The 24,252-nt window shown below is 37.4% G+C and overlaps 1 long non-coding RNA gene across 1 annotated transcript; it reads left to right on the top strand.

Annotated features, from left to right (window-relative positions):
- Nucleotides 1-22,735, top strand: LOC115431134 (uncharacterized). Its single transcript, XR_003937053.1, has 3 exons — nucleotides 1-130; nucleotides 22,287-22,292; nucleotides 22,723-22,735. It is a non-coding gene; the product is annotated as an uncharacterized LOC115431134 (long non-coding RNA).
- Nucleotides 22,736-24,252: the final 1,517 nt, after the last annotated feature.

Raw genomic sequence — 24,252 nt, 5'->3', positions numbered from 1 at the left:
CCTTCCTGTACTCTGAAGGCGTGGCTTTGGGAGGAAGTCTGAAGAAAGGGGTTTGGACTTTTGAATTGTGTATTTTCAAAATGTAGCTTGCTCGAACCATTTTTTCCAGGATCTTCCACCCTACCTTTAAGTAAAGCCACCAACCATGAAATGTCATCTAACAATATTAAAGAAGTACATTCATAACTCAACTGCATTCACTTATTTTTTAGCGCTCCTAATGTTGACAACCATGATAGTGAAGTCATACATTTCTTTATTCTTTGTTCCTTTTTCATGCATTTTCAAATGTCAAGAGGAAGAACCCAAACTCTGATGATAATGTAAAATAATTAAACTGGGAAGGTTAAGATGCTTGTATTCTTTGAAACAAGTATGAGGGTATCGCTAAAGGGGAAGGACAGAATAGAAAAACAAATATGAATCCATCAAAATGAAACTTCTCCATAGTTGGGTTTCTTTAACTCACCAACTATCTATTTTTAAGAATACACATGACTGAATTCTCCTGTCTCTTGTGGCATCATAGAGGGGTTTAATGAAAGATGACCTCCATCCAAACACAGGTTCCTTTCAAAGGGATCAGGGAGCAATTAAGGAATTTGTTTAAAAAAAATGGACATCTTTCTTTAATAATTAATTAAATGGTACGGATAAAAAAAAAGTTAATTAGTTTTTTTTTTTTTTTTTAGTTTATTAAGCTTCAACAATATGAATAAAGGCACTGCTATGTGTGTTTAGGACCAAACCAAGGTCAGCACCTTGCTATTCACTGCAGTTTTTAAGGCACATTCACTACTTGCTATTGTGAAATTGAAATTAACTTCAAGTTTCCTTCAATATTCCCATTAGTACAAGAAGAAAGCATATTGACTATGTGTTTATGGGTTGCACAGGGGGAAAATGAAAATGTTATCACACGCTGTTGAAGACGTACACAACCACGATTACACACAATCCCACACTCTGACATACTGCCCATGCTTTAGTGGCAAGCCTATTTTTTCCTTTTTTTTTTTTTTTTTGATTTGCATATGAGGTTGTTAATTTTCTCAAAGCCGCAGACTTAATGAGTGGATGGCTGAGAAGCTGAACGGGATGCAAATAATAACATTTGATAATGCGGAGCCACAAAAGAGGGGGGAGAGGCCTCCCATTCACCGAGATGGGACTTGAGGTAAATATGCACAGTAATTATATATCAGTGCACTTTAATTATGAGGCTACACAGGGAGCGAGAAAGAGAAAGAAAGAAAGATCGACAGAAAAACATTGAATTAGACGTAACAGCGTATAAATTAAATATTTGAAATAAAGACACAATGAGAGGGAGCCTAAGAGTGGACTAAGAGAGGAATTAGAGAGGAAAAGCAGAAAAAATGACAATGATTAGACATAGATAGACACACACTTTCACACACATATGCACACAGCTTCAGTGTGTGTATGTTTCAGCATACATCAACTGGATAACAAAGTAATATCTCTTGTAATGGGAGTTATTAGAGCTGAGAATCTTGAGTTAAAGACAAATCAATAACCTCAGGAAGAGCTTTTTGTTTGTGTGTGTATGCGTGTGTGTGTGTGCTTTTCTTGTTTATTACACTAAGACGATGTGAACCAGAACAGACACTCACATTGGAAGGACACAGCTTGTATGATGAGGACTTAGAGCTCAACCCTAAGAAGTGTACCAGTAAATCTGAGGGTTTTAGGGTTTGGTTAACCCATAAAGACCCAGTGCTACTAGTGTTAGTGTTATTTTTTCTCTATTTTTAACTTATCTTAAGTGATTTATCATCATTTATTCTAGTATTATGGTCAGTATTTTGGATTCTTAAGTGAAAATCAGGTCTTTTCCTAAATTTACTTTGAATGAATTTATTTTGGTTTGTACATCAATCATTCAAAAAACATTTTCACAGAATTTTACTTTACACTAAAACCAGGAGAAGAATTTGGAGTTGTCACTATTTTTATTTTTATTATGATAGTATGTTACTGGTCTGATCCATTTTAGATCATATTGTCCGTGTGTAGAACCTGAACTAAAATAATCTTGACATCTTTGATTGTTAATATCTGAGTAATAACTCTTATTTCACAAATTCATCCTATGGCCCAGATTGGACCCTTAGGCAGGCTTTGGCCCACGGGCCGTATGTTTGACACCCCTGGGTTAAGGGTTAGGTTCAGGCATGTGTTAATGAGGTTAATGCTACAGACTAAGACGTTACACATGTGCACGTGCACACAGACACACACACACATGTGCGCGCACACACACACGCACAGAGAGAGAGAGTACATAAAACTTCCTTCTTGATGCCAGCGAGAGGGTGAAAACTCCACAGCCCAAACAGTATGAGCCTGTCCTAGAATGATCCGGAATGGGTGTTCAGCATGTTTTCCAATAACAAACAATATGATTTTTATGTTTCTTACAGGAAGTATAATGCAAAAACAGATATATACAGGGTGGGGAGGCAAAATTTACAATGAACATTTAGTTGTTTTTTCTCAGCAGGCACTACGTCAATTGTTTTGAAACCAAACATATATTAATGTCATAATCATACCTTACACTATTATCCATACCTTTTCAGAAACTTTTGCCCATATGAGTAATCAGGAAAGCAAACGTCAAAGAGTGTGTGATTTGCTGAATGCACTCGTCACACCAAAGGAGATTTCAAAAATAGTTGGAGTGTCCATAAAGACTGTTTATAATGGAAAGAAGAGAATGACTATGAGCAAAACTATTATGAGAAAGTCTGGAAGATACTGTTAAAGAAGAATGGGAGAAGTTCTCACCTGAATATTTGAGGAACACTTGCGCAAGTTTCAGGAAGCGTGTGAAGGCAGTTATTGAGAAAGAAGGAGGACACATAGAATAAAAACATTTTCTATTATGTAAATTTTCTTGTGGCAAATAAATTCTCATGACTTTCAATAAACTAATTGGTCACTGTCTTTCAATCCCTGCCTCAAAAAATTGTAAATTTTGCTTCCCCACCCTGTACATATACATTTATTTATTTATTTATTTATTTATTTATTTATTTATTTATTTTTAATAATAATAACATTTGGTTTTATTACATTCTTAGATGTGTCCATGCTTCTCTATGACTGTACATCTGCCTGTTGATCGGTTCAGAATACACACATAATCTAATTCAGTTCTGATCAATATGAAACTTGGTAAGTATGTCTTTTTAGCACTAATGGAGCTCAAATGAAATCTCTGTGTGTATGTTCCACCGTAGAACTGGTGAATAAAACAATGAATAACAATCAATCAACTAAAAACCTTTTGAGGTACTTTCACAATCTTCAATCCAAATCATATTTTTTTCACCTCATACAAAACATAGGTGAGGCATAACCGAACTGAACGTCCCTCATGTTCTGTGGTTACTGGAGGCTTAGTCTGTGTGTGAGGGTTTTTTTTCTGTAGAAACATTTTTGCATCACTTTGGGTCAACATTATCACAATATTCACAATTTCTAGCCCAGATCGCAGCTGTGTCTCCAATAATTACCTTGGCCGTTGTGCAGTAATTTGTCCCGAGTTTTACAATGAATCAAAAACATTTTCACGCCAGCTTAACTGTAAAAAATCTGTAAATCAGATTCAATGCATGTTGGATTTCAGCTCAACTGATGGTTGAACCCTAACTCTTACTGTAATTATTTCTTCTTTGGCATCAAAATAACACATTACATAAAGACTAAAACGGAACACTTTACAGGGTGTCCACAGATCCTTACGAAGTCTTCTGGTTGTCTTACATTAACGCCTTAACTATCCTTAAAATTGATTCTTAATCCTTAAAAGTGACAATCAAATGTTTTAAAAATTCCACAGAAACAATAAAAGATATTATTTTTGCTTTGGAAATCTTTCTAAAGAATTTGTCAGATTTGTGATTATTGTTTGTCTATTTAGCATACGGAAAATCAGAATGACTGGAGCCACCAATGATCATTCATGAGTGGAGGAGTTCAGGTATGAGCTTTAGCAGCTTGAGTGTCAGTAGCAGAATCAGTCAAGGAGAAATGGAAATGGAACATACGATAGATGGAAACATGGTTAATACTATGAGACCTGTTGTACTGTTATTTATCTGAATGTAAAGTCTGAAATTTGATCAGACGCCTTGAAAAGTAGTTTAAACGTCAAACTGCAGATACCTTCAATTAAGTGTCAATATAAACAGACCAAATAATTATTAGCTGATTATATACATATAATAAACTGATTAGCTCAGCAACCTGCACTACAGACACTTATGCTAGAAACTAATTGTTTACTGCATTATTGTAAAAATCACAATTACACTAAAAGGTGAATGTTAGCACAGTAGAAAAGTTGTGACAATGTTGTTATTTTGTTCTTTTAACCCATAAAGACCCAAACATCCACTGGCAACCAAAACCATCTAATGACGTAAACTGTTGAATACCTATCAATCCATTAATCCTATCAATGCATGTAAATAATTTGTGTAAACACAGTTTTGTCATCTTTTCATGGTCATCAGATATGACCCATTTGGACATTTAGAGGCTCCACAGTGAAGGTGGAAACACTGTCATCTTCTACAACATTGATTCACCAGTAAAACCCATGGAGTTGGATCAATGACACTGGATGAAGACACTTGGTTTATGTTCAGTTAATGATAGATTTTATTGAAAAAAGTGACTTTTTCTTCAGTTTCCCTGTTTTGATAGAACAACCTTTGAATTTACTCAAAGTTTTCATTAAGATCAAAATTAAATATAGGACAATGTATGAATTACAGTGAAAAACACAAAATACCATGGATAATATTATAATAAATGGTAATAAATCACTTTAAAGCTGCATATGACTTTTGTCTCCAATTTTTCATCAAATCTATAAAACCCCAGTCATAGCCTAAGTATCATAAATCTGTAAGTCTTTCCGTGATTACGCACCTGAATCTCCTCCCTCACGGTGAACAGTTTCAAAGTGTACTCCACCATTAACAATCCATTTGTTTACAAACAGAGCTGGTAGGTCACTCGGGCATTTTCCGAAATTTGTCGCAACGTGCATTGTGAGAAGCGGAGTTCCACGCAGCTGTAGTAGCAAGAGGCAATGAAGCTGCTTCCATGTTTGTTGCCACTGTGGCCATAACTGAATGAAAAATAAAATAAAAAATATAAATACATAATACAAATTTAAAAAAAGACGTAAATTAAATATAGGAAAATATATGAATTACAGTGAAAAATACATAATAGAATGGATAATATTATAATAAATGGTAATTAATCATGTAGGAAAGGATAAATCGAGGGAAAATTCACACAAAAGTAGCACTGGGTCTTTATGAGTTAATGCCACAACCCTGTACAATCCCTCTGAAAAGTAGATCATAAAACAAATAACAACAATCATGATCTAAGACTGTGAAACTGCCCAACCCAAGTCATATAGAAAATGTAGGTAAGGAATGTAATGTGTTGTAGGTATTAATCAGATAAACATACTGCATGTGTTAGAAACAATGTCTAGTTTATAAAATGTGATATTTGTGCACACCAAGCTTCATCATCTATACATACATGCCTCATCAGTTCCCACAGACAGTCCAACACCCCAAGGATAAACCTGATATTAGATTAAAAAAAGGAACATATTGATTGATTGATTGTTCAATTAATCACTGGCGCTCTATACTCATTAATTCAGTGTTTGGATTCATCAGTCAGAGGCCCTTCCACGTCACTACCAATCATCAGATTATTATTAATTATTATTATTATTATTATTATTATTATTCTGAACAGAGGGCAGATGAATACACAGGTGATGTAATGGATAATGTGTGGATGTAGAAATAACAAGAAAAAAAGAGAGGCTGAAAGAGAAGTTGAGCTGTTTTACAAGTGTCACGTCGCCTACACACTGTTTCGAGTGGAATTGACACAAATTGATTAATTCAAGAAATATTTCGGGTAGATGGATGGATGTATGGATGATGGAGAGAGAGTGGAAAGGGAGAGCGCTCTTCAGAATAGGGATGAGGAGTGGAAGTGGAGTGGACAGATGTGCTCTAATGTGTTTTGGCCCGATCTCTGCAAGGACAAAAACATGAGCACACATACTCACACACACAAGTCAGCCAGCCAACATATCTATTATCTACTCCTTTTTATGACTCTGCAGTGAAGGAAAAGAAAGTGTTGCAGCTTTTTGTTTTTTTTTTTCTCCATCTCTCTCTCTCTCTCTCTCTCTCTTCACCTTTCTCACTTTTATCTCCTTGTCGCTTTGTGCATTTATCGCAAGACGTCACAGTGATGAATGCAAACCGACGTGAATTTACTAACACACACAAACTTACTCCCACAAGATCCCTGTTTACATGGAAAGAAACCTAATGTGTCATCCAACCGTCCGGTGCATCCTCTGCTGCTGATTTCAGCCAATCACACAATTAGAGCGCTGATGACCCATCTGTCTACATGATTGGCTGATGGATTGTGTGTGTGTGTTTGTATGTGCCAGAGAGTGTGTGTGTGTGTGTGTGTGTGTGTGTGTGTCTCAGTGTGAAAAGGGTTGACGAGCCCCCAAACACATCTAGCCAATGACAATTTTCTTTTGTTACCCACGACCAACATTCTCTGAGAGAGACACAGAGCTAATGCGAGCCTGTGAACAACTTAATGGCACTTGAACCAGTTTGCCAACTTGGAGAAATGATTTCATTCAATTAGACAATTTCCCCCCCTCTTTCTCTCTTGCTCACTCTCTTGTTCTCTGGAATGACTCATTTGTGATATAATAGCCACATAATGGCTTGAAAGCGGGTTCGGCAGAAAAAAAAGACAGATGTAGAGGGAATAAAAAGTGAGATGGTGAAGTAGACGAGCTAGGTATGCGGTATACATCACAAAAGGAGCCGTTTCTAGTCATGCATATAGAAAAACACACATACACACTGTATACACACAACCCGTCCCCTATTTGCTGTCCATTAACAGTGTGTGGTGCTGAGCGATAGCGGCCTTGATAGCATCTTCTCCGATGGTATCTGTTATCGAAGTACACGCGTCCTTCAGGCGTCCATTGTGCTATCGCTCCTCTCATCTCTCCTCTATCTCTCTTGCCATCCTCCTCCCTCACCTCCTCTATCATCACCTTGTCTCCTCTGTGCTCCTCACTTCTTGCTCGTCGTCTGTTCTCGTCGACCACATCTTCTTCTGCTATTGTGCATTTTTGGCGGACACTTTTCATCTTTAGTTTATTCATTTAATTAGTTTTGGATTCAGCAAACGTCCAGTGCCACAAGAAGTCGGGTCATCCTGCCTTTATGTCACACCAACTTAAAAAATAGGACCAATGGCCCTGTAGCTTACCGGCCAAATTAAAAGCTTTGGGAAATGTATCCAGATGCCATTTATTATCACCCAGTTATGTGTATTTATTCTATTACAGAAATAGCCCATGTTTTGGTCATATTCCAATCAGATCTGTAAAAATTCAAATTCCAACTTGATATCATTGATACTGATTTATTGTATTAATCCACTTCCTATCACTTATAATGGGAACATTTTTCAAAGTTGCAGCAAATCCAGAATCAGATCCTAATGGAAATAATTTCAATACCTTGTGTTGACGTCATCATACAGAAGCTGTATACCAAGTTTGTAGTCAATCAGAACTGGAGTTTTGGAGAAGAAGATGATTGAATTTTTTTCCCCATAAGAGCCCATGTTAAATTTTCCGTAAGTTCCCGGATCCAGAAGAAGATCCTGATCAGCATGTGGCCATTATGTTTTGGTCATCTCCCCATCAGGGCTGGACTGTAGAAATTTACACTGGATATCATTTATATTTACTGAGTTACTGCACTGATCCACTTCCTATCTCTTATAATGGGGAAATATTTCAAAGTGGCACCAAATCCAGAATCAGATCTGGATCCAAATAATTTCACTAACTTTTGTTGACATCATCATAAAGAAGCTGTATACCAAGTTTGAAATCAATCAGAATTGTAGTTTCAGAGAAGACAATGATTGAAAGTTTCGTAACAGACGACAGATGACGATGCATGACAACAATAGCTTAGCCTGTCGGTCGGTAAACTAAAAAGTACAACTTTTAACCCTACGAAGCTATTTAAGACCTTTTCATGATTGAACCAAGGTCTGAACCATGTTTTGTTATAGTAAATTATGACTTCACACCACATTAAACAACATTGCATGACATGTGGACACCTTTAGCATAACTACATCCCATCATAATCCTGTATGTAGGCTGCGTCTCCTTGTGATTCACATTGTCTGCTTTTTACAACCTCCATTAAGACAGTTTGAGGCAGTATGAAAAATGCCACATTGGCTTACATCCTAAAATAAGACAGATTGAAGAAAGCAAAGCTTGACTCGTGATGAAGGATTCTGAAACGAGGTTCCATCAGGTGTGGAGGCCTTTTTGACTTAAACCAATGAATGGATCTTTACACAGTATTCTGGCTGATTTACATACTGAGGGTCTATTTATTAGTGTTTTACAGATTGTCTTTTTTTTGTAAGTGAGGATGGGGATTTCGTATTTGTGTGGGGTGGGATTTTTGCTTATTTATGTATTTATTTTTCTTTTAAGCTTTTGTTGTTATTGTTAAAAATTCAATAAACATATTAAACACTATATGGGTTGACTTCAAATACTTACAATGTATTTCATGTTTTTTCTGGTCATCTTCGTAACTTTTGTAAGTATACATCCATTCCTCAACATTCAGTTTGGTGGGTAGCCTTATCTGCTTGAGTGATAAAAAACTAACTTTGTTGTCAAAAATGATCATCATTATTATGGCGTAACACTGTACAAGTTCACTAAATGCACAAGCCTGTTATGTAAAAATAGGACCAAGGGTACTGTAGTCCAACAGCATATTTAAAGACATTAATTGAGATTTGTTTGACCTTTCAAGGTCAGTCAAGGCCAAAGGTCATGGCACTACATGAAAGCCAATATGTGACTTCCCATCTATTGCCAATAGTAATTGTATCAGTATCTTCAACTGTTTTGAAGTTATAGTACTTTTTAGAGGTGGTAATTTTTCCCATTATGAACCAATGGGGATTTTTAAAATTTGAAAAATTCATAAAAGATTCAAAAATCAAATATTTCTCAATTCTCTGAACAAACTTGATAGACCTTACCCCCAAGGAATCTCTGCTATGAATTTCAATTGATTCTAGCTGACGGTTTCGGAGAAGAAGATTGTTGAAAAAATGTTAACGGATGGACAGACAGACGGACGGACGACAACTGACCAATAGTCCATTGGACCCTTCGGGCCATTGGACTAAATATTAAATACTTGTGTAACTTCCTCCTCATATGCTACCACAGCTCTTTTTTCCGTCTTCAGGTTGTTTTTCATCTTCCTTTGTTAAATGCTTTGGATCACCTTCGATAATTCCTCTGAAAATCTGAATGTTTTTTGGATCTTTTTTTTCCCATATCTGCTCTAGAATTTGAAGTTTGGCCTTGGCCCATTTACTACCCCTCCACCGCAATTCATGAAAATCAGCGTTGTAGTTTCTATGTAATCCTCGTAATAATCACATAACCTCTTTGGCGGTAGTAATTAGTTATCTCAAGCAAGTCTGAGGCTTTTGCAACCACTTTCATAATGTACTCCACTGAATGGAAAGGTCTTGAGCTATTGGAACCTTCAAGGCTCTAATATCTCCCTATTCTCCTTCCTTTACATCATTCTTGTAGGAGCATTTCAGCAGAACCTTGATCTGGGGCTACCTCAATTCTTAATCACTCTTGTTCCCGCTGTTAAATAACTGTGCAAGTGAAAGGAGAAAAATTACTTTGTTTGAGTCCATAATTCCATTCAGTCTCATCCTGACTATTTAATACAAATTAAAATGGGCATTTTCTATGACTGCATTATTTCTTTAAGGGTAACAACAGAATTTTATTTGATTTTCTGTGTTTGAACTTTGACCCTTTAGAGAATACAACAATCTTAATGCACACCAAACACGCGCACACACTTGTACCTCAGTGACTTTAACCAGCGCTCATTTATTACTCGCACACGCTGAATTCAATTTCTAATCAATTTCTGCATTTTTCTTCAAGTGGTCTCTTCAGGTAAAAGGCTGAATTGGCCGATCGCCTCTATCAAGGATTTCTGCTAAGTACTGTACCCTTCTGAGAGGAAAAGGAGGGAGGGGGCAACTTCTCTTTCTACCTCCTGTCTGTTCCTGTCTTTCTCCCTTTCTTCTTCACCTTTTACCACACACACACACACACACACACACACACACACACACACACACACACACACACACTCACCTGCACAAACACACCTGCACAAACACACACACAAATCTCCTCTAGGAAGCAATCAAGCTCTTGTGGAAAGGTTGAAGTAGTTCATATGAACGCTGCGCTCTGAGTGGTTACTTGAGTCATAAGGTCATGTCTTAGCCACCACCCTCTCTTGCCTCTAATCATACTCCATTATCCTATTTCTGTGTGTTTGTGTGTGTGTGTGCACACTTACAAATGCTTATATTTGTGCGTGTGTTTTTTTGAAAACAACAAATCTATACATACACACCTTTTCTCCACCTCTGTATGCTCATCACTGTGGATAATGTGTGTTAGCATATGAATGTTGCAGGTACAGATGTATGTGTGTGTGTGTGTGTGTGTGTGCGTGAGTGCGTGTGTTAGAAGAGAACCCTCAGAAATCTCAGCGGGGGCACAAAGGTGACGGAGGAAATGAGGGAAAGAGAGAGAGAGAGAAAGAGGGACAGATTAAGGAGGTGATGGGTGATATGGTTGATGGGAAGGAAGGAGCGGGGCGAGGGCAGGAGGAGACCGAGGGTTGAGGAAGGGGCGTGAAGGAGGGATGGAGAGTGTGAGAAAGAAGAGAGCTCTTCAGAGGAAGAGGGTAGTAATTACTTGAGTTTCTTCCCTGCCTGTCTCTTTGCACTTTGAATGAGTTTGTGCATTTGGAGTCAGAAATGTGTGGAGCACAACTCATGATTGTTTGATGTAAATATTTAAATCAACACGAGATGATACCTTAAGTATCTGCTTATTTCTAGGTCTAGACAGTATTTATGCACATTTTTAAAAAGAACGAGAATACACTGCAAAAATCAAAATCTTAACTGTATTTTTCTCATTTCTAGTCAAAATATCTCATCACACTTAAAATAAGACATAATCATCTAAAGAGTAACTTTTCAGAGAGATATAAGAACTTACTTTAGACAACAGATCTTGACAATCTTATTTCAAGAAATTTTACCAAGATAATTTTCACTTGTTCCATTTGCTTGGATTAAGAAAAAAAAAAATAAAAAAATCTTGAATTAAGCAAAAAAAAAAAAAAAAAAAATTGCGAATTAAACAAAAAAAATCTGCCAATGGAACAAGTGAAAATTATCTTGGTAAGATTTCTTGAAATAAGATTTTCAAGATCTATTGTCTAAAAATAAGTTTTTTTATCTCATTGAAAAGTTATTCTTTAGGTGATTATGTCTTATTTTAAGTGTGATGAGATATTTTGATTAGAAATGAGAAAAATACACTTGGTAAGATTTAGATTTTTGCAGTGTGGAAATCCCAAACTAATCAGAGGAGGTGAAAAGCTGATATATCGATGAAAAGGAAAAAGGAATAAGAAGAAACATATTTAGCAACTAAATGCTGACAGAGAAATCATGTGACTCATTTGTCATTCAAGTTGTTGTTTCAGGGGAGGTGAAAAATAGTGGCAAAAAAGCCCAAACAAAACACATTACATGAGAAATGGACACGAAACACCACATGTAAAAAGAGCTGCTGAAATAAATATTAGACGTCTTTGACAAACTGGCAGATTCTGAGAAGCAAGTGGGAAAGTTTTAAAGAAATACATGAAGAAGAAAATTCAGAAATCTAAGAAAGAAACCTAGGTTTTTGGATAAAATGGATGAAGTTTTGGGTCAAATACCACAGCGAGTATGTTACTGTATGTACACCACCTACTGCTTATCGATATCAACCACCTACATGCACATATGGAATTTTCTGAATATTAATATAAATGTGAAATATATTTGGATGGAAACCTGAATATTGTAACAAATAAATGCTTTCAGACTTGGAGTTCTACCACGATACAGGGGTTATTTTCTTTTGTTCAGACAAAGTAGTAGTAGAGTGATGGTCTCATATCTGACATGTTCGGCCTGTGGCTGCAGCCTTCTTCAGAGAAACAATCACATTATGGATTGGGACAGAACAAGGACTGTTGGATCGGAGAGCAATAGATACAAACGTTGGACCAAGGAGGCTACTGAGATCAGGAAGCGGGCCAATGGGACCATCAGCTGGGACGAGGAGGCATACATGTTCTCACACACCTGGGACTCCCCTCTCCAGAGACCATCACACAACAAGGGGCATGGATGTCCCAGTGGATTTAACAAGTTCACTGGGACGGCCACGCCTCAGGGTAAAAACAACTGATAACACGTCACGTTGGGAGACATCTCTGAAGAAGGCTGCAGCAACAGCAGAAACATGTCAGGCATGAGAACATCACTCTACTGCTACTTTGAACAAAAGAAAATAACTCCTGTATGATTAAGATAAGAAGACAAAATGAAAATGATTGAACTATTAGTTCTAACACACTGACTGCTTTATCTATAAACAGGAATATCCTAGAAAATAGAAGCTTTTCCACTCTTTAGTTCGGCAAAAATGAGCATTAATTGGAAATGAGAACAAGTTTTTCTAAGAAATATAGCAATAATTCAATACACAAAATTGATCAGCTGTTCTTCCGGCAGCTTCCTTTATCATATTCCAGTGAAGCTAAATAATATGGCTACAACAATAAATACAGTGTACTGGGAGATCCCTCATTCCTCGCTTTCTTATATGAAAAAAACAAAACAAAACTGCAGCAATGTTCAATGGAAAACAACAATTGTATGCTCTTGTTCTATTGTTTATTCGAGCAATGTGCAATGAAGCCTCTAGCACCACATTCTAATGACATGACTCAGCCTAGTATATCCATTCAAACATGTGATTACTTTCTTTTGTGCATCTTTTGAAAACATTAATTCTTCAACTACACACAATGTTTAATGGATACCCGGCTACTGAAAGGTGTAATATACTGTACTATATGAAGAAGGAACACGACACCTCAGAACATAAATGTGCTTCTTGTCTGATGATGATGATGATGATTATAAACTGAGTAGCTTTCACATCTCTTTTGAATCTCAATCTACAGACACCACTGTCAAACTAACAACTGTAGATGAGATTGTAAAGCCACTGAAGTCTGCACCTGACAGTAATGATGTATAGACTAACCTGTGACCATGCCCTTGTCAAAACATTAGCACTGTACCCACCGATGATGGAAGGAGGCAGACAAAAGAAGGAGGGGAGGATGGAGAAGAGAGCAAGAAGTGATGGATGGAGGCGCTGGTGAAAGCACGAGATGGAGTGATTGATGGAAAGTGGGAGAGATTTGAAGGAGAAAGGAGAGATCTGAGCGACAACAATGCTATGTGTTTTCTGAACCGTCACTTTCACTCACAAAGGGGGGAAGATAGACTTGTTTCCTGACAGTCCAGCTGATATTTATATAGGTTTGTAAGAAAACTAATACTGCGTTTAAGGATTTTAGAAGGTGTTGGACACCGCAGACATGGTTTTAATGATAAATGACTCTGGTTCACAGCAGGAGGAATATATCCTCTATCATCTGTCTTCTTTCTGTCCATTCTCTGCCTTTCTCTCCTTGCTCTTCTTTCTCCTTTACGCTGCAGGATCCTGTTCTTTGACAAAGGCTTAAAAAATGAAGTCAAGAGGTGGCACAGCCTCCAACTGGAGGAGCATCTTGCATGAAGGCAGGGGAGGCCCACTCATAAGGCTACCAGGTTTTATTTCTGTACTGTGTTCAGGCTTCACACACTGAAAACCAAATGGAGACGGGAAAAAAATATATTTGTATGTATTAACCCTTTCATGCACGAATTATGAGAACCTTAGTCAAGATTTTTTTCTGGAGTGTTTTTATTCCTCTTTAGGCATGAAAAAAAAACAAACAATGCAATTAAAAAATTTTAACCTATTTTTCATGGAGTTAAAAAATGTCCACTCGGACATTTTTCAACTCCATGAAAATGTAAATAATTGTTGTAAAATACAGTTCTTCATCTTTTCGTGGTCATTAGATATGACCATATTTGGACATTCAGAGGCCCCGTAGTTACCACAGAAACACTGTCATCTTCTCCAACATTGATTCACCAGTAAAACCCATGGAATTGGATCAATGACAGTGGATGGAGACATTTGATTAATGATAAATTTGCTGGAAAAAGTCCCTTTTTTTCTGTTTTTGCTGTTTCTGATTTAATAACCTTTGAATTTACTCTGTTTTAATGAACATCAACATGATCAGCAGATTAAATATAGGAAAATACCTACTTTACACTGAAAAAAAATTCTAAATACAGAGGATAATATAATGATAAATGGTGATAAATTCTTAAGAAAGGTTAAATAGAGAGGAAACAATCATTTGGGAACTGCCATAAAAAAAGCGAAGGGTCTTTATGGGTTAAATAGGAATTTTATTTCCTTGCCCTTATATTCACTCATACAGATATTATTCAGGTACTGTTACAGAAGTTCAGGTTAAATTACATTGTAGAATAGCTGTCCACTGTAGTGACCACTATGCATGAAAGGGTTAATATGCTTTTTCCTTTTTATTTTGTTCAACCCATAAAGACCCAAACAGCCACTGGCAACCAAAACTAACTATTGATTTAAACTGTCTAATCCCTGTTGATCCACTAATCCTATCAATGCATGCAAATAATTGGTGTAAAATGCAGTTTGTCATTTTTTCATGGTCATCAGATATGACCCATTTGGATGTTCAGAGACTCCATAGTTAACATGGAAGTACAGTCATCTTCCAAAACACTGATTACCAGTAAAACCCATGGAGTTTGATTAACCATTTATCAGGCAAGTGACTAGTTTTGGTAATTTCCACATACATTCCAAGATAGTGACAGCAAAAGTTCCAGTGAGGACAGTGAGTCAATAATCTCAGGTCCAATGTGGTCTACAGGGTCTGTAAGGTCCACTTCTGCATGAACAGTGAGTGTACCTGCTTTGTTAGGTACCATGAAGTAATGGTACTAATGTAAGGAATGATGTTCAAAGGGATAATGTGGATGTGGACAGGGGTCTGGATCAGCATTTATGTTGAATTTCAGACTATTTGTATGAGTGCTCTATAAAGGATTAAAGACAGTGGATAAAGACAGTTATTTTTACATTCAGTTAATGATATCTTTGCTGAAAAGCCACTTTTTCCTCAGTTTTTTCTGTTTTTGATATAACAACCTTCAACTTTAATCTGAATTATAATGAACATCTACATGATCAGTGAATTACACATAGGAAAATACCTGATGTACACTTAAAAACACAAAACACAGAGAATGAAAATATAAATATTGGTGATAAATCACTTAAGAAATGTTAAGAAAAGAAAAAAAAAATCATTTGGGAACTGCCACAAAAGTAGCACTGGGTCTTTATGGGTTAATTAAGACTCAAATATATGCTGGAATCCTAATGTCACTACTACTAAACCAGTGTGTTTATCTCTCATCTTACAGCCTTTGTTGTGATTATAAACAGAAAATCCAGGGAAGCTTACAGAAAAAGACTCGGATCAAAGGTCACAGCAACCTGGTCGTGTGCCTGATGGAAGGTATTAACACACAAGAACATGTGTAAGGAGCCAAAGCTTGATGAAATTCACCTAATGAGTAAATTCTTATCTCTAATTATGTTTTGGAATTTATGTATCAACTATGCTATAGTTTACGTGAAGGAATAATACTAATAAAATGTATATCTTTTTTTTCTAACATGATATATTTGATATTTGGTTATTATTAAACCTGAAAATTTGCTGAATTATGATAATAAATTAACATGCGTTTGGTTATTTTTGACACAAACATGTTGAGACAAGTATACTCATGTGTACTTCATTCTTTCCCATAGGTCCTCTAAACAATCGCCGGCATCTCCCTGGTGACCATCTCCAAACAATCATCCAGTCTGAGCATCTCCAAGACACACACTACATCCTGAGAGTGCTCTCTATCTTCCTGTCCTTCTGCCTCTTCGCCACATCTTCCTGTTCCCTTTCCTCCCTCCAGACCATCACCGTTATAAATTCTCTCCTCCTCTGTCTGTTGTTCATTGTCACATCCTCAGTGGCCTCTTAAGACTATTTAATTTCACCACATGTGCTTGTGTTTGCTCTACAGGGACATTCTTTGTAACATCAAGAGTGTCACCTTTTAAGAAGAACAGCAATCAAACCATTTTTCTCTCCTCTTCCACCCTCATCCCACTCTCTTCTCATCTTTTCAGAGGATTAACCCATTTATTTAGTCTTCCCGTCCTCTGGGACATGTGCTTGTTCTCTCATCTTTTATCCTCTCTTTCATGTCCTTCCACTCCCCTGTCTTAACAGTTAGCGTGTCACTTTTCAAGCTCCAGTAAGCATTACAAAGTTATCAGTTCTTTAACATTTTACAGTGTTTACAGGAGAGTGTTTGTGAACACATTGTAAAAAAAACAAACCTTGCAGGTTTTTTAAGTAGGTGTAATATAAAGAAAAAAAGGAAAAGGCGTGAAAAAGGGATGTGGATCACTTGCTTTTTTAATGAATTAATGTGAATGTTATGGTTATATGGTAATATTTCATTCTTGTCCTGCACTGATAAAGGGTGGTTTTCTCTCAATGTCATCCAGTAAATCTTCTATTCTGTAGAGCCAGTGTTCCCAGGCCTGCAGCGCTGCGATTTGCAATGGACACAGTCTTACAACTATAGAACTCATCTGTTGATACAATTTAATGTGGCCTTCTCAAATCTTTTCTGTGACTAACTACCCATGATCCCACAGCATGAGACCAAGCAACTAAGGCAGCCTCCACATCTTTGTATTCCGACTGTCACTGGGCAACATTTGGGAATTTGTGCTGTACACTGTTTCCTTGAAGTCGCTGGGAAATTATACTTCATGTTGACTTTAAACTTTTATTGACCAAGAAGTTGAATTTCAGTTAAGTGGTTGGCCATCAAACAAGAGAGTTTGAGAGCAGAAGAAAGGAAGAAACAGAGAATATTAAAGAGCACAGATCACAAACAGACATAACAAATGCATCACATCAGAAACGTTATCCTGTATTTTCCTGTTTATTACTCCGCCCCCCAAAGGGGAGGCAAGGGGTACTGTTTTTGGTTCAGTTTATTTGTTTAACACTCTAGCAGCAAAACTACTGATTGAATCCATACCAAATGGACTTTATAGATTGCCAGTGACCCAGAATAGATCTCATTACATTTTGGGAACAGTAAGTCAAAGTTAAAATTTTTTATGAATTTTTAAATTATTTTTTTTCCCCCCATTTTCTTATAATGGGTGAAATGTCAAATGTCTGTAGCAGCAAAACTATTGGTGTAATTCATAACAAATTTGGTTCATAGATTGCCAGTGACCCAGAATAGATGTCATTACGTTTTAGGAAAAGTAAGTCAAAGCTAAAATTTTTAATGAATTTTTTTAAATCTTTTTTTTTTTTCCATTTACTTATAATGGGCGAAATTTCACGTGTGTAGCAGCAACACTATTGGCTGAATCCATACCAAATGGACTTTGTAGATTGCCTGTGACCTGGAATACATGTCATTACATTTTGGGAAAAGTAGGTCAAAATTAAATTTTTTTCTGAATTTTTTAAATCTTTTTTTCTCCATTTACTTATAATGGGTGAAATTTCATGTGTGTAGCAGCAAATCTTTGGTTGAATCTATACCAAATTGACTTTCTAGATTGCCACTGACCCAGAATACAGGTCATCACATTTTGGGAACAGGAGGTCAAAGTTCAATTTTTTAATGAATTTTAAAAATCTTCCCATTTACTTATAAAGGACAAAATATGTGTGAGAGGCGGGGTTTGTTGTGCCTGGCACCACTTGTTTTATTCTTCTGTTGAATTCTGGACTGTTCCTTCTTAGTGCATTCTGACAGGCGCGAGTTTGAGACTCTTTAGTGCCGACATCTAGTCTCATACGGTAAAAAGAGCTACCAGAGCTAGGCTAACTGTTGCTATTGTCAGGTGACCTTACATATGTTTTCTTGCGAGGGGACTAAAAAATACAGTGTAATACAGTATTAACTGGCATTTTGATAGATGCTGTTCATACTGTTACATCCCTAGTCCCATTAATGAGCTACGTTTGATATAAATTATGAATATTTAATTATTTAACCCATTTTTGCTGTTATTGTGACTGCCTCCACTGCTGCAGCTGTCACAGTAATACTAACAAATTAGACTTATTACTATATATTGTTATTATCATTATTCTAATAATTACTACATTATTCTAATAATCACCCCTAATCAATCTATATTGTTTCGTTGCTCTTTACGTTTATTATCTTTTTCACTGTAATATGATGTTGTCATTGTTGTTTTTTTTCTTTCCACTATGTCTTGTTAACTGTATCACTAATAATAAAAAAATCTACTGAGCTGCATCCCACAAGCTGATGATAATGCTGTGCAGGATGCGTTCTGATAATATTTCATTAAACTTAGGGAAGATTGCTTGTTTCATTGTAGAAGTCTACAAACCAGTCAAACAAACCAAATGACAGTCTGTTGGTAACCCTCACCAAAGCGCTTTAGTTGTCTCTACTCTAACATTCAATACATAGTGTATGTCCACTGTTCTGATCATTAGAAGAATGTAATGCAGTTCATAAACACATTATCTAAACTGTATTAATCCAATGACCATAAGTACCTATCTGCCCTGAATAAATTAAATACATAGGTACTACATAGAACATAAAAAATTTTCACTTGTGTACAAATGTTATTGTGCTTTGCCATTTAAGAGTGAGTGTTATTTTGAGGACATATGACCTATTTTAAAGTACAGAAAGGAACGGAAAATTGAGAAGAGGGAAATTTCGGAGTGACAGAGCAAGTGAACAGGCTCTCCAATCCCCTCTGGAGTGTTACTAGTTGCAGAGACCTGCCTTAAACACAATACCATTTCCAGCATTTTCCACCCAATCCCCTGCAAAACAATAAGAAAGGAAATTCTCCTCCTTCTCTATTTGACTTTCCAAGTCATTTGGAAGGTACTATTCCCTGATCTCCCATTCCCACTGAGAATCACATTGTTCCAGCAAGTATAAATAGAAATCAAGAAAAAGTAAGTTGGAGACACAAACTTTTTTTTTTCCTTTAAAGTGAATCCACTTTTTAAAACCGTCTTCATCCGTGGAGTCCAAAATGATAAGCCGGGGAATAAACTTCCACTAATGCTCTTCCATGTTTTCCTTCAAACAGGCCTTCAGTCGCAGTAAAAAGGACTGCTGTCTTGGCTGCCATTATGCCGTATAGACAGACAGTATGGCACTAAAAAGAGACGTGTCAGAAACCATATGCTCGCTTGAACACAATGGCTGTCGCATAGCTGCGCCTATCCTCAAGACGATGCAGGCAGACACACAGGAGAATACACACACACACACCTAGGTGAAGGTATGAGCACACTGCCATTGCACATCCTACGTCACTTAAACATACTGCTCTCTCACAGAGAAGTGTCTTAACACTACATCTCCATCATTTTCATTTAACACTTTGCATCATTTCTTTTTTTTTTTTTGGCCCAAGCGTCTTTCTTTCTCTTTCTCTTTTGCCTGATTGTTTCCCCTCTCCCCCTTCTCTGTTTCTCTGCCATGCAGCAAAAACAGGACGCATGTGATAGACCAGGAGGCTCCTCGCTGTCCCTGGGCACCACGAGTGTGTGTGTGTGTGCAAGTGTTTGTCTTTACGCATGTGTGTATGCGTCAGCAAAGATAGATGGACGCAGCTGTCAGCTTAACACTTCCTGTAACCCCCCCCAACCTGACCTTGCGGTAACCTGGAAGTATTTCTCAACACCATGGCTGAAGTCTTCCTGTTTGGAGTCTCTCCAGGCTTAAGCAGCTTGTATATCACACACACTTACACAGACACATGCACAAATACACACAGCCAAGCACAAGGATGGACGGATGTATCAGCTCTTGTCTGTGAGCTCCAGACCCTGAGAGACACACAGAGGAAAACATGTCAAACACCATCAGACACACACTTTTCTTGCAACGCCTCAGTTCGGAGCCTTCATCACTATACAACCTGACATAACCTCAACCCTTCCAGTGATTATCTAACACAGTTTTAACCCCAGTTTTAACCAGCCATCATTTATTAAAGCTGCTATAGTACGGAGGACATATCTCTCAACCACATCTGCACAGACAAAACAAGAAACTGTAAACTTTCTGCTTAAGTACCATTGTCATAAGCCCTTCTCTTCCTACTCTCCAGTGAGCAAATTAATAAAAGAGTAACAATAAATGAATAACTAGTTGTATGAATAAAAAGAACAGTGACGTGACCAATATGAATGGTCCAGTGGATACTCTGCTGTGTGTATTTGTGTTTTGTCAGCTCAAGTGTGAAAGTGCGTTTAATATATTTTAGTACGATGGTGTGCGCGCATGTGTGTGTGTGTGCGTGTGTGTGTGTGCGTGTGCGTGTGTGTGTGTGTATGTGTGTGTGCAGGGGCAGGGGCAGGGGCAGGGGTGGAGCGCAGAGCTCCACTCGAGAGGCCTTGTTGGGTGCCTAGGCCTCGGGCTTGCCTGAAGGCACAGCCCGTCTGGAGGAGCCCTTAGCTGGGCAGCAGCTGAATAAAAGATGGGAGGGAAGTGTCAGTATGGAAGGCCAGGAGCGCTGGGAGGCCCTGCACTTCACCACTGAAGACAAACAGATGCTAGATTAGACAGAAAAGAACGGAGGAAAAAGGAAGATGAACAAAAACAGATTACATCAAACAGAAAGGAAGAAAACTAATCTCTATTTGCTGTCAAACTTTATTTTGAAAATCAGCTGAGGCATGCAGTTACTCTGTTCGTCGTGATTCTTTTTTTTTTTTCCACTCACATGGTACCGGCCAATCTCTACTCTACTGTCCTATTTGTGTTTTCCATCAGGAAGAAGTTGTGGATAGTACTTTTTTGGCTGAAGCTCTGTTGAGGTCTCAAATGAGTGATTACTGAGTCATTGCTGTGTAAAACCATCAGTACATTTATTTATTTAATATACTATACTGTGCACTGATAGGTTAATTGGTTAATCTAAATTTCCCATAGGTGTGAATGTGAGAGTGATTGTTTGTCTCTATATGTCAGCCCTGCGATGAACTGGTGACATGTCCAGGTGTACCCCACCTTCGCCCATAAAGTAGCTGGGGTAGCTTCCAGTGACCCCCGTAACAGTAGTGAGGAAAAAGTGGGTTTAGAAAATGAATAAGTGAATAAATACTATACTACTGATTACATGGTATCCTGCACAACCACACTATGGTCATCATGAAGAGGAACAGACATTCCTTGCTTCAGTTTATTGATATAAGAATCCAGCAAGAAGAACGGGGCAATGCATAATGATCTACCAAGTCATACAGTTAGAATAAAATATTCCATAAGTGAAAGGAAAAGTTAAACAAACTTATGTGTGATTACAGATCTATCAAGGACTCAACTCACCTTGACTTGGAACGGCCTGTACCATTACATGAGACCAGAGACCCCCAGGTACTATTACCAGATACCATTTATCACATACAGCAATACTAAATGTAACAAAAAATCATACAGATTGAACATCAAATTCAAAATCAACAATGAATTGATCCTACGGACAAGTTTCCCCATTGAATCCTCTGTCAGAAAGGTACTGAATACTTTGATCCAAAACCTATTTGAGAAAAGCCATTTAGTAACACTTCTTGACATGTTGCTAGAAAACACACACTTTAACTTACTTTGATAATTCCATATACACCATCTCACCACCACAAAAACTCATCAAAGCACTAAATATATTGAGGGGATGTCAGCAAGTTCTCCAGGCTAGAATTTAGGGGCTTTATTTTCACTGTAACTAAAATCGTTACGAGCCATTACTGTAGAGCATGCAGTTAAAATCTGTAATTTCTTTCTGTATGATGCACCCCCACTCTCACACTCACAGTCCAGAGAGTGGAGAGAAAGTGTGTGCTGATGAGTTGAGTGTGTGGGCAGGGATGAGTACTGTACGTGTGCGTCCGTTTGTGTATGTGTCTGCAAGTGTTTTGCATTTGAATGGATACTGAAGAGCCCCAATGTGTTTCTCTAGCACTCTGCACAAACGTAGCTAGTGTTTCATAGACACCTTTCACACCTCCTCAAGTGTGTGTGTACGTGCACACATGTACGTGTGTGTGCAAAGACATTATCAACAATTGCAAATAACAAGGATGTAGGTTGTTTTCATGAGGTAAGACTCCAACACAAATGGCCCTTTGTTGTACAACACAGCCTCGGAGAATTTATTACAGTTATTTGTGAGGGTGGAGAAACTCAAGTGATACATAAATATGCAAAAACAGTATTATACAGCATTTAAAAATACAGTTTATCATCTTTCAAGTTTGTAGTTTTATTTTAAAAAAATATTAGAAGAAAAAAAAAGCTGTATTTTACTTTAAATCTCACCTGCAGCTTTATTGAATATTGCTTTATGCTTATTATTAGATACATAATAAATATATTAATGTGGTCAAAAAGTTCATTAACTTGTCTGGATTTGAAATATAGGCAAAAGAATCTGGAAGGAAACAAGGAAATAAGATAATAAGAAGGGGGGCAATGGATACATGAGAAATGACTGAAAAGGACAAAGATGGGATTCAGGAAAAGAGGAATAATGTGCAAATGTGCAAAAGAGGAAACATACAGTTTGTCAAGAGGGGCAGCAGACAAAAAGCGATAGAGACAGAGGTGTAGAGAGGAATATGTGCTGTGGTAGTTATCTCACCTTCTCAGTGTTAGCTGATTGAATTGAAGTGTTTAGCATATATGCTAATCATTTACACAGGCACCGGATTAATGCTACGAGCTGCCAAAAGTCCTCTCCCTTCATCTAGGCCCTTCATCCATTCCTCACACTCATTTCTCTAGTGATACTTGTTTTTACCTTACCCTTCATTACCCTTAAATCACTCTATTATGTCATATTATATTATGCACTGTCCACACAGATGCAAGTACATTTCATCAGCTTTTTTTTTTTTCTTTTTTAAATTCACACAGTCCACACAGTGTTCCATTTACAAAATATCTCTTCACTTCAACAAACCGTTGTTTCTGGAAACTCTAAACTATGGACACCATAGATCATACTGGACGTAGCAGAACTGGTGGTTTTAATCTGTTAAACTGGGCAGTAGCGGAGTATAATTAGGAATTTCAGCTACCTCAAGCATTGGTCCAGGTTGAAAATTTATTACACAAAGCAACAATTATATCATTTTCAAATCTCTTCCTTTTCCCTGTTCAGACATATAAACATGAACCAGAGTTTCCCATTATTTTTGCTTTAGAAAGTGCCTTTAAAAAAACTCCTTAAATCCATTTCTGTGTGGATGAAAAACCCAAATATAGACGAAACACATGCCTTTCTGCAAAATATCTATGTAAGTGTGGCCAAGGCATTAATCTCATTTGTTATCTTGTTCTATCTTTTTTGATCTCTGTTATTCTGTCATCTTGTCCTTCCTGTGATTGCGATGAATTCTCTGGAAGCTGTTTGAACAAGACAGCAAGACACATGTACATGCACAGCTCAATGCAGGAAAATACTAAATGATTGGTCAACTGGTGAGCTGGGAAAAGTACACAGTAGGAGTTAATAAAGATGAATATATTGGAGAATGGAAGACGGACAGAATCAGAGGATGTGACAAAAGGAGAAAGAGCTGAACTGCTGTTTTCAGTAAAGAGGGATTGAGTTCAAGCTCTGAGGTTATCTTACTCATCCACGGTGGCCGCTGTGCAAATATTTGACTAAAGATTTCATGGCAGCACACACAGATCCCACTCATGCTCAGGCTTTTTCTCCCAGTGGCCCTGAACAGACACTGCACACACACACACACACACACACACACACACACACACACACACACACACACACACACACACACACACACA

The sequence above is a fragment of the Sphaeramia orbicularis genome, chromosome 2 (assembly GCF_902148855.1).
Source record: "Sphaeramia orbicularis chromosome 2, fSphaOr1.1, whole genome shotgun sequence".
NCBI lineage: Eukaryota > Metazoa > Chordata > Actinopteri > Kurtiformes > Apogonidae > Sphaeramia > Sphaeramia orbicularis.
Note: the sequence above shows the minus strand (reverse complement) of the source record. Positions and strands in the feature narration are given on the sequence as shown.